The 11,973-nt window shown below is 46.6% G+C and overlaps 1 long non-coding RNA gene across 1 annotated transcript; it reads left to right on the forward strand.

The window, feature by feature from the left end:
* The first annotated feature begins 3,581 nt into the window (after positions 1-3,581).
* On the forward strand, positions 3,582-11,229 carry LOC138821686 (uncharacterized). Its single transcript, XR_011370190.1, has 3 exons — positions 3,582-3,916; positions 9,380-9,484; positions 11,189-11,229. It is a non-coding gene; the product is annotated as an uncharacterized lncRNA (long non-coding RNA).
* The last annotated feature ends 744 nt before the right edge of the window (positions 11,230-11,973 follow it).

Genomic DNA, 11,973 nt, shown 5'->3' on the forward strand with positions numbered 1-11,973 from the left:
CTATTACCTAGACAGGTTGTTTTGAATTGCAACTCCTCCCGTGAGCCCCCATTTTCTCTAAGGGGAACCAGAAGGCTGGGTTAGCTGAGTTTCAAATGAGAACAGTCTGACCAACCAGCGCCACTGTTTAGACTGGCAAGGATATGAAGTAGAATAATATTTCTTCCTTGAAGGTAGAGGTGAGAAAATATGTAGATAAAGTGGTGCCTCTGGATGGACCTTGCCTGGGATGACTGAATCTGGACAGGAGCAAAAATTCGGTAGGTTGGTATATGACCTCTACCACTGGGTTATTTGTGTTGGTTTAGCCAGGGCCATGAGATTTGCAGACAGGTTTTGATGCAGGCTGATTCTGTCTGCACTTGAGTGACACTTGTGTTATAGAGAAGATTTGGGCACATCTAACTTTTGCTATGTGTGCACTGATGTCGGGAGGCTAAGCCTGCAGAGCAGACTGATGAGATTTTCTGCAGGAGGTGGGATCAGTGGTCCAGCTCATAGCTATTCGGCAGCAGATCTCCCCTGAAAGAACAAAATGGGATTCTGGTAAGAGTCCCAATATGAGCTACAAGAGGGAAAAGATGGGTACAAAGTAAATGACAGAGTGGACACTAAATGTAAAGGAGAAGACAGGAGGCAAGTTAAGAAGGGAACTGAGGAATCCTGAATTCCACATGTGCCATTCTTCAGTGAAGAAAGTGATTGGGAAGGAAATAACTTGATTTGTAAGATTTCTCAATCGCTATTCTTTTATTTTTTTTCCTTTTGTTTGTTGTGTGTATGTGTTTGTGTGTGCTGCTACACCTCAGTGCTTTTTTTTTCTTATGCTCTGTATCCTTTGCCATCTCTGTTCTCTCTCCACTTTTCTCACCTTCTCCCTGCTCCTGCCCACCATTTCTCTTCCTTTGTTTTCACTCCTCCCATAACTACTGCTATTCTAATTCTCCTGTTCCTCTTCTTGCTGTTCTACTACCCTCTACAATTCCCTCTCACTCTCTTCCCACTCTTGAATCTGTCTCCCTCTCCCTCCACCTCCCTCACTCCTTCTATCTCTCTACATTTCTCCCTTTTTTCCTCTTTCCCTTTCTCCCTCTCTCTTTCTCTTTTCACTCTCTCTCAGTTTTCATGGATATGTCTGGTTCTCTCCTGCTTGAGTTACACTTCCAAGCTCGCATTTCTCTAGTTACATGAAGATGGAGTCTTCCCAGTCTTGCTGTAAATGCAATCTTCAAGGTGTCACCACCCCAAGGGGCACTGGAGGGGCGTGCCACCACAAGGGGGTGGGGCTTGCTTCTAGAGGCATGCACATAGCAAGCTGCCTATTGGGATTGTAGTTGGGCAGCTTGGGGGAGGAGCATGAATGGCCATTTGGGACCTCCCTCCAGGAGGTCTATGGACAGTGGAGAGGCCTGCATGTGGGGGAGGAAGGGAAGAAAGGGAAAAGCATTCCCCTTGGGAGGGTTGGAGCTTTGGAGCTTTGGAGGTGTGAGGTTTGGAGGTTTGCAGACCGACTAATGGGTGGTTTGCAGACCAACTAATAAAGGTTGGAGGGTCAGAATTGCCTATTGTAGGTTTGGAGGTTTGGTGGCTGAGGCTGCTCTTGGTTCTGGGTATCTAGCCCCGGACAAGGTAGTCTCAAGAGACCTTTCTGGGGTTAATAGTGTAAACTTGTTTTGTTCACTTCTTATGGTGCCTGCAAGGATTGTCTTGCTCTCTGGATTGTCTCATAAAGAGGCCAGTGGGTGATTCCCTCCCAGGGACCATCCTAGGATGCCCAAACCCCAAGAAATATGAGGGCCACTGCTCAATGTCCTCATGATTCCCACGTGGCTGCCATGGTAGCAGGAAGAGCATCCTGCCATGTGCCCACTGCCAGCGGGTGTGAACTGGGCTCTGATTGGTCCACTTCCTCACTTATGTCAATGGCCTGACTTGTGATTGGTCCATCTGCCCCTGACATCACAGGGCATTGTGAGGCATTCCCAGCAGGGTATATAAGAAGCAGCTGCTCTCCAGCTTTGTCAGTTACAGCGCTGGGAGCTTTTACTTGCTGATCCGCTGGATGGACTACGAGCTACTTGGCTGCTTTCTTTGGGTGTGGGGAGGAGTGGTGGTTTTGTTGTTTGGGTTTGGGGATTTCATTTACTTGTCAGGGGTGGGGGTTGTATTTACTTGTTCGTTGGTAGTTTCCTTTTAAGATTTATAAGTTACTAACTCTATTTAGATTATCTTAGATAATTCTTATTCTTGATCACTTGCCATCCCAGCTGCAAGATGTTAATATACAACTTTAGTTCCTTCCCCAGGGAGGAGGAGATCACTGTCATTGGAAAGTACAATTTAAGAGAGGTCATTGGTTACGGCAGCTTTGGCTATGTAAAACTGGCCCATCACTGCCTCACAGACACCACAGTGGCGGTCAAAGTTCTTCTCAAGAAAGAGCTGAGAACGGTATTGCACACCTAGATCTGAAGGTCGACAACTTGCTGTTGGACACCAACCACAATGCCAGGGTCAGTGATTTTGGCCTTAGCATCAGGGTGTCCCCAGGGCAGTTGGTAAAGGGGGTTTGTGGAGCCTTGATATTCCACCCTCCTGAAGTGTTCCTATACAACATGTTCGATGGGTACAAGGTGGACTTTTGGGACTTGGGCATCCTGTTATATATGATGACAACAGGAAAGTTCCCATTTGAGGGGTATAAGATGACTCAGATAGAGAAACAAATCCTAGAGTCCAGGTACACCGGTCCCCTTTACCTATCTGCAATGGGCCGTGATCTCCTTTCTAAACTGCTGACTGTGGACTTCAATCTGAGGCCTGCTATTAAGAAAATAATGCAGCACCCATGGCTGGCTCTAGGTATGGGATTTGGCCTGCTTCCTGATGAGCCACTTCCCAAAAAGCTGGACCCCATTATTGTCACAGTCATGTGTGACATGGGGTACAGCGTAGCTGGCATTGAAAAGGCAATCCAGGGCCGAGAATTCAATGAAGCCATGGGCACCTACCTGCTCATGCAGGAACACTTCAAGGAGAATGCTAGCAGTGTAAAACCAAAAACGATGCCTTTGGCTAGTCCACCATGCCTAACTCCTGAGGAAAATCCCACCAGCCCTCTCCCTGCATGAAAAAGAGCAACCTTTTCTGCACCTCAGGCCTTCAGCTTGTCCTCAGAATTTCAGTTACCTCTGAAGAGAACCCGAAGTGCCAGTCTGCTTGTGCTTCCGCTATACACCCTGCAGATCTCCAGTTCCAGCTTCATTTGGGGCCCGGATTATTTTAGCTGCTCGGGCACACTAGACAGTTCCCACTCAGTGGGAAATGCTCTTCCCACTGCGCAGCCTCAGGGGGAGGCCATAGGCCCCAGGTGGAACATTAGACGGGCTGGAGGAGGGTGGCTAACAGGATAGTCACTATTTTTTGAAGAATCTGCTGCTGTGTGAAGGCTCCAGAGTAATGTCCACAAATTGAGAGTAAAGCTGTCCGAGAGAAAGGGGGACAGGAATCTGAAACAACAGAATTGAAAACCACCCACCAGACTCAGACCTTTGGGGTAACTCTAACTGGGGTGTGCCAAAGCAGCGAGGTGTGGAATTGAAGAGCTGTAAGTCATGAATGCCCCAAAGTAATGTCCACAGATTGAGAGTAAAGCTGGCCCAGAGAAATGGGTACAGAACTCTGAAACAGCAAAATTGAAAACCACCCACCAGACTCAGACCTTCGGGGTGACTATCTGGTGTGTGGAAAAGCAGAGAGGTGTGCAATTGAAGAGCTGCAAGTGGGGAAGGAGTCGTGCAGGAAGTTCACCCTGCGGACGTCTCAGGCCAGCATGGCCAGGTTGTGTGATTCACCAGCAGGGATTTCTTCTGGAGAAAGGACAGCTGACATCACCAAGGCTTTCCAATGCTGAAAGGTAAGCTGAAAGGGGCCTCAAGCTGCCTGTACCTTCTGAGCTGGGCATATCCACATTGATCCCTTACTTAAGAGTATTGTCACTTCATTGAACAACCTTTCCCATTTGTGCCCTCAACACTAAGGTGTTTTTGTCCCAAACTCTGCAGCGGGTCATCTCACCTTCCAGGTAGGTTGCTTGTGTCCCTACTTGCCAGTTTATTGAGTTCTTTAGTTCGGTTCAAGGTGAGGCCTTTGAGCTTGTTGGTATAGGAATCCATGCATATGAGGGGCAGGACACATCCTGGACTCTGCTTCTCCTTCCGCAGTCTCTAGGTGACTGGGTACAACACCTGAGCACACTAGTTACCCTGGCAAGGTTGGAGCATAAAGGCAAATCTTCACTGGGAATGGAGAGATACCTGTCGCCATTCACCCAGTGCACTTTCAATGTTTTCTCCCCTACTTTCCTCCATTTCAATGCACTCTCCTGCCTGTGTGATTTCTCTCTAAATCTCATCATAATCCCAACATAAAACCATCATCCAAGAATCTCTTTTTTCAGAGTTGTTTATTTGCTCACTATCAAAGAGACCCTATTACCTAGACAGGTTGTTTTGAATTGCAACTCCTCCCATGAGCCCCCATTTTCTCTAAGGGGAAGCAGAAGGTTGGGTTAGCTGAGTTTCAAATAAGAGAACAGTCTGACCAACCAGCGCCACTGTTTAGACTGGCCAAGGATATGAAGTAGAATAATATCCCTTCTTTGAAGGTAGAGGTGGAGAAACGTGAGAAGGAGCACAATTCCTGAGAAAGTATGGAGATACAGTGGTGCCTGTGGATGGATGCTTGGTGGACTTTGTCTGTGGATGGACCCTGACTGGGCTGACTGTTTCTGAATATGAGCAGAGACTTGGTATCATTGGATGTGACCCTCCACCACTGGGTCATATGTGTTGGTTCAGCTTCGGGGGGTGACAAGGGAGTGATGGGGAGGAGTTGGGTCCACATGGCCTTTGCTATTTGTGCTCTGGGTCAAGAAGCTGAGCCTTCAGAGTAGACAGTGGAAGGAAGTGGCCTGGACCTCTGGGTGAATCAGATCAAACTCAGGGCCATTTGGGAAGCAAATTTCCCCTCAAAGAATGAGATGGGATTGTGGTGAGAGAAACAAGGAAGGCCAAAAGAGGGTAAAGGATGGGCACCTTATTGAAAGAAAGGACTGACACTGATGCTGTATGACAACTCAGGATGGTCAGGAAAGAGCTGAGGAATCCTGAACTCCACATGGACCAGTATTTAGTGAAGAGGGCGGGTGGGGAGGGAAGTTCTCTGACTTTCCTTGATTTCTTCATGCTTTTTCTTTTATCTCATGTTGGCTTGTTGTGTGTACGTGTTTTGCATGTGTACTGGTACTGGAGCTTGAACTCTGCTTTTCTCTCTTTCTGTCTCCTTTGCACTCTCTTCTCATCCTCACCTTCTCACCTCTCCACCCCATCCCAACTACCTTCCTTATTTTTCTTTCTCCCTCTTACATTCCTCCTATTCTTCCCCTTTCATTCTTCTCCCTCTTCTTCTCTTCCTATTCCCTCCTCATGAATCTTCCTGTTCCATTCTGTCTTCCTCTCTCCCTGCTCTTGAATCAGTCTCTCACAATGTCTTTTTCTCTGTCTCTCCTATCTCTCTCTTCATCTCTTTCAGTTTACATGGTCATAACTAGTTCCCTCCCACTTGAGTCATACCTCCAGGCTTTCATTTCTCTAGTTAATTGAGGAAGGAATTTCCCAAAGTGCTGTCTGTATAATGTTGCAGGTAAACTTGTGGGATAGCTAGGATTACAGGCAAGAGCCTCCAGCATCAGGCAACACATTAGACTTTGTTAGTCTGGTGTAGCACAGGTTGCCTTCTCTGTTATTTGAAAGGGTTTTGTGTAGTTCTGTAAGGGACAGCTGTGTGAGGGACACCTTACAAATGGTGTTGAAGGAAGGGGGTGGTGGCCTGGTGTGCAAATCGACAGGGAGGGAGGAACATGTGTACTGCACAAAGGGTCAGCGCTCAGTGTTGTCATATCTTTCTAGAGATTCTGGTAGTTTCCTGGGAAGCCCCCAGCTGACACCCCCTTCCCGAGAGCACCAGGCTTTGGGCATGATGCTTCCTTTCCCCTGGCAGTTTCCTGGGAAAAACTGTAGGACTCATGGAAAAGTAAACCCTAATTTTCTGCAGGGAGAACCAGCAAGAGTCCGTTTTTGGAATCACAAAGTGTACCAGTTAAAATATATTCCCTTGCTTTCAGCTACAGGTGGTGAATTATGTGAAGGAACAGGAGACCCGAGAAAGCATGGCTATATAGTGGTGCCTGTGGCTGGACCCTGCCTGGGCTGACTGCATTTCCACAGAAATCCAGTGAGATTGGATGTGAGCCTTCTCCACTGTGAAATTTGTTTTGATTCAGCAAGGTCATTAGATTCCCACAGAGGCAGTGCTGAGGGCGGATGCTGCCCTTGAGTAACAAGTGTGGGATGGGGAGAGTTGGGCACAGCTGGCCTTTGCTATGGGGGGGGCTGGGCTCAGAGGGCTGAGCCTGCACTGCATAATGATGAGATTTGCAGCAGGAAGTGGGCTGGGGCTCCTGTGGGATCAGTGGTGCACCTCAGGGGTATTTAGGGAACAGAGCTCTTCTCAAATAATGAGTTTCTGGTGAGAAAAGCAGTGAGGGCCAAAGTGGTCATAGGACAGGCATCTTGGTGATGGACAGGGTTGAAACTGATGCTGAAGGAGAGGTGAGAGGAGGAAGCTAACAGTCCTGAACTCCACATGGACCAGAGTTCATTGAAGAGGGTGGGTGTGGAGGGAAGAACTGTGAATTTCCATGATGTCTCCATGATTTTTCTTTATTGTCTTTCTTTTTTCTTTATTATTGGATCCATTTGTGAGCGTGTGGTGGTATAATGGCTTGTACTCTATACTTGTCTGGTTTTCTCTCCGAGTCTCCTTTTCCTCCTGGACTTTCTTTGCTCTCCCCCCTCTACCATTTCTCTTCATTCCTACTCCCTCATATTTTCCTCTTCTCCTTCATTTCTGATGTTTCCCCTCTTCTCCCTTTCCCATTCCATCTCACCCTTTTCTTCCTCCTGAATCTGTCTCTGTCTCTTTCCGCCGATTCTGTCTGTCTGTCTGTTTGTCTGTCTGTCTGTCTGTCTGTCTGTGTGTCTGTCTGTCTGTCTGTCTCTCTCTCTCTCTCTCTTTCTCTCTCTCTGTCTGTCTCAGTCTCTCACTCTCATTTTTCTTTCAGTTTACATGTTTCTGGCTGGTGATCTACCTCTGTAGTCACACCTCTAGTCCTGAATTTTTCTGGTTGCAATAAGTAGAGTCTACACAGGCTGGTTTTGTCTGCAGACTTCCCAATGTCAACTAGTAGAATAGTTTGGATTACACACATGAGCCTCCAGGAGCTAGCAGTTCTTTGGACGTTGTGAATCTGGTAGAGCACGGGTTGGTTAGTCTGTTGTTTCAAAAGGGATTGGTATGCTTATGTGAGGGATAGCTGTGTAAGGTACAACTCACAAGTGTTTAGAAAGGAAGGCTATGGTGGGCTAGTGTGTAGGATGACAATAGGCAGAGAATTACATTTCCACAGTGCAAGGGTGTCAACACTGAGAGGTGTCCGGTTCTTAGTAGAGACCTTGTGAGACTCCCCAAAGAGGCCCCAGCTGAACCTGCTTCCCCAGAGCATAGACTTTGGCCATGGTGTTTTCCCTGTAAGTTCCCAAGGGAAGAATATAGGTCTCATGGTAGAATAGGAGGGCCTGATTTTTTTCCTATGGGAACCATGGAGGGAAGGAAGCTGAGTTTCAAATATTAGAACATTTTTAACATCCAGAGTCAATTTCTGGTATTACAAAGTATATGAATTAAAGCATTTTTTCTTTCCATTCACCAGAGTGAGAGTGATCTCTGAAGGAGCAAGAGACCTGAGAAAGTGTGGATAATAGTAGTTGCTTGTGTCCTTCTGCTTATAAGTAGTTCCGATGGTCAGGGCCTGGATGGGCTTTACCTGAAGATGGACCCTGCCTGGGTAGACTGTGTTCCCACATGAAAAATAATTTGTTAAGATAGGATATCATCCTCCACCACTGGGTTATGTGTGTTGGTTCAGCTAGGATATTAGAAATCCACACAGAGGCAATGCTGAGGGCTGGTGCTGCTTTTAGGTGATGAGCCGTGGGGAGCACTTGGGCACACCTGGCCTTTGCTATATGTGCACTGGGTCCAGGAGATTGAAGCTGCAGGACAAACTTATGAGATTTGCAGCAGGAGGTGGGCTGGCTCAGGGGCACTTGGGGAACAGAACTCAGCTGAAAGAATGAGAGGGGAATCTGGTGAGTGAAGCAATGAGGGCCAAAATTGGGCCAATAATAGGCACCTTGCTGATAGACAGGGTTGACACTGATGCTGAAGGAGAGCTGAGAGGAGGAAGCTAAGGTTTCTTGAATTATACATGGAACCATCTGTAGTGAAGACGGGTGGACAGGGAATTACTGTTGATTTCCATGTTGTGTCTCTCGTTTGATTTTATTTTCTTTGGGTTATTTTGTGGTTGTGTGCATGTGTTTGTGAGTGTGTGCTGGTACTGGCACTTGAACTGAGTGATTTTCTCTTTGTCTCCTTTTCTGTCTCTTCTTTCTCCCTATTTCCTGTCTCTCTTCCCCTTTCCAGCTCACTTCCCTCCAAGCCATTCCTCTCCGTCTCTTCTTCCCCTTTCCCTCTTCTCTCTCCTCTTCTCTTCCTCTTCTATTCTCTCTCCCATCCACTGTACTCACAAATCTGTCTTTTTCTCTCCTGCCTCTCTAGATCTTTCTCTTTGAGTTGGCATGTTCATAGCTCTTGCTCTATCACTTAAGTCACACCTCTAAGCCAGCATTTTTCTACTTAATTGAAGATGGAGTGTGCCCTGGCTGGTTTAAATTCTGATCTTCTGGTGTCACCTTTTGGAAGAACTATGATTACAAGCATGATCCACCACCATCAGCAATGTTTCTGACCTTGTTAATCTGGTGTAGCACAGGGATTTGTGTACTTATCTGAGGGACAGATGTGTGAGAGACATCTTGGAACTGTTTGAGGAGGGAAACATGTGGTGGGTGGTTGTGCAGAATGGACAGGATGGAAAGAACCTGTGCACAGTGCCAGTATGTCAGCACAGAAAGGAGTGAGAGGTATTGTAGAGAATCTGTTCATCCACAGGGAGTCCCCCTACTGACACAACTTCCCCCAAACACCAGGCTTTGGGCAGGGTGCTTCCTTTCCCCTAGCAGTCCCCAGGTGAAGACTTTAGGCCTCATGGAAGAAGAGCAGAGCCCAAGTTTTCTGGTTAGTAAATCAGATTGCCAGGGGAGCAGAGTTTCAAATCTGAGAACATTCTGAACATCCAGAGCTCATTATTTAATGAAAGAAAATGTATGGATTAAATACATTTTCTCCCTATCAGAGAAACCTGTGAATGAGCACGAGACCTAAGAAAGCATAAAGATACAGTGGTGCCTGTGGATGGACCCTGCTGGGATGACTGCATCTGGACAGGAGTGAAAATTCGGTAAGATTGAATATGACCTCTTCCACTGGGTTATTTGTGTTGGTTTAGCCAGGGCCATGAGATTTCCACAGAGAGGGAGTGGTGCAGGATGATGCTGTCTGCTCTTGGGAGACAAGTGTGTGATGGGGAGAAATTGGGCACACCTGACATTTTTTTTTTCTTGAGGGAAGGGGGTCCTGTCATGGGGCCTGAACTCTGGGCCTGGGCACTGTCCCTCAGCTCTTCAGCTCAAGGCTAGCACTTTACCACTTCAGCCACAGCTCCACTTCCACCTTTTTTCCCTGCTTATGCAATGCTGAGAAATCGAACCCAGGGACTTATGCATGCAAGGCAAGCACTCTACCACTGAACCACCTTCCCAGCCCCAACACCTGGCTTTTGCTATGTGTGCACTGATATCAGGAGGCTAAGCCTGCAGAGCAGACTGATGAGATTTTCTGCAGGAGGTGGGATCAGTGGTCCAGTTCAGAGCTATTCGGGAGCAGATCTCCCCTGAAAGAACAAAATGGGATTCTGGTAAGAGTCCCAATATGAGCTACAAGAGGGAAAAGATGGGTACAAAGTAAATGACAGAGTGGACACTAAATGTAAAGGAGAAGACAGGAGGCAAGTTAAGAAGGGAACTGAGGAATCCTGAATTCCACATGTGCCATTCTTCAGTGAAGAAAGTGATTGGGAAGGTATTAACTGTTGATTTGTAAGATTTCTCAATCGTTATTCTTTTATTGTTTCCTTTTGTTTGTTGTGTGTATGTGTTTGTGTGTGCTGCTACACCTCAGTGCTTTTTTTTCTTATGCTCTGTATCCTTTGCCATCTCTGTTCTCTCTCCACTTTTCTCACATTCTCCCTGCTCCTCCCCACCATTTCTCTTCATTGTTTTCACTCCTCCCATAACTACTGCTATTCTAATTCTCCTGTTCCTCTTCTTGCTGTTCTACTTCCCTCTACCATTCCCTTTCCCTCTCTTCCCGCTCTTGAACCTGTCTCTCTCTCCCCACCTCCCTCACTACTCCTCTCTCTCTACACTTCTCTCTTATTTCTTCTTTCCCTTTCTCCCTCTCTGTCTTTCTCTTTTCTCTCTCTCTCTCAGTTTTCATGGATATGTCTGGTTCTCTCCTGCTTGAGTTACACTTCCAGGCTCGCATTTCTCTAGTTACTTGAAGATGGAGTCTTCCCAGACTTGCTGTAAATGCAATCTTCAAGGTGTCAACTTGGCAGATAGGTAGGATTACAGAAATGAGCCTACAGCATCAGGGAAGGCAATTGGCTTTGTTAATCTGGTGAGGCAAAGGTTGCTTTCTCTGTTTTGAAAGGGGATTTGTGTATTTATATGAGGGACAGCTGTGTAAGAGTCACCTTACAATTGGTTGTGGAAGCAAGGGTGTAATGGGTTGGTGTAAATGGACAGGGAAGGATGACATGTGCACTTTAAAGGTGCACTGAGAGGTGTCAGAATATTAGTAGAGACTGTATGAGTCCCCAGAGAGGCCCCCTTTCCCAGAGCACCCAGCATGGGCATGGTGCTTCCATTTCCCAGTAAATATTCTTCCAGTAAATGGAAGAATAGCAGAGCCCAATTTTTCTTCGTGTGGAATAAAGAATGCTATCGGAGCCAAGTTTTAAATATTTGAACATTCTGAACATCAAGAGGCCATTTTTGGAACCACAAAGTGTATGAATTAAAATATATTCCCTTCCTTTCAGCTAGAGGTGGTAAAGGAACAGGAAACCTCAGGAATCATGGATATAAACTGAGATCTGTGGAAGGACATAGCCTGGACGGACATTGGTTGTATATGGACCACACCCGTGGATGGACCCTTCCTGGGATGACTGCCTTCCCACAAGAACAAAAATTCAGTAAGATTATATATGACCCTTCACACTAGATTATTTGTATTGGTTCACCCAGGGCAGTAGAATTGCACACAAAGGCCGTGCTGAGGATTGATGCTGCCTTTGGGTGAGAAGTGTGTGATGGGGAGGAGTTGGGCAAACCTGACGTTTTCTATGTGTACACTGGGTCAGAAGGCTGAACCTGAAGAGTAGACTGATGAGATTAGAGGCAAGAGGAGGGCTGGGGCTCCTGGTGGATCAGTGGTAATGCTCAGGGGTATTTGGGGAGCAATGCTATTCTCAAAGTATGAGATAGGTTTCTGGTGAGAGAAGCAATAAGGTTCCAAATAGACAAATGATGCATAACTGGTTTAAGACAGGGTTGATACTGATACTCAAAGAGAGCTGAGGAGGAAAGTAAGGAATGGTGAACTCCTCATGGAACAGTGTTCAGTGAATAGGGCATTTGGGGAGGAAAGTAATATTAATTTCCATGATTTCTCAATGCTTTTTTATTCTCTTTTTGTTTTTGTGTGTATGCATTTCGGAGTGTGCTGGCTTGAACTCTGTTTTTCAGTCTCCTTTTTCCTCTGTGGCCTTTCCTTGGGCCATCCTCCCCTTTACTGTCTCTAATCTCTCCTTTTTTACACCAC

Source organism: Dipodomys merriami, unplaced genomic scaffold (genome assembly GCF_024711535.1).
Source record: "Dipodomys merriami isolate MVZ:Mamm:240054 unplaced genomic scaffold, mDipMer1.0.p SCAF_93, whole genome shotgun sequence".
Lineage (NCBI taxonomy): Eukaryota > Metazoa > Chordata > Mammalia > Rodentia > Heteromyidae > Dipodomys > Dipodomys merriami.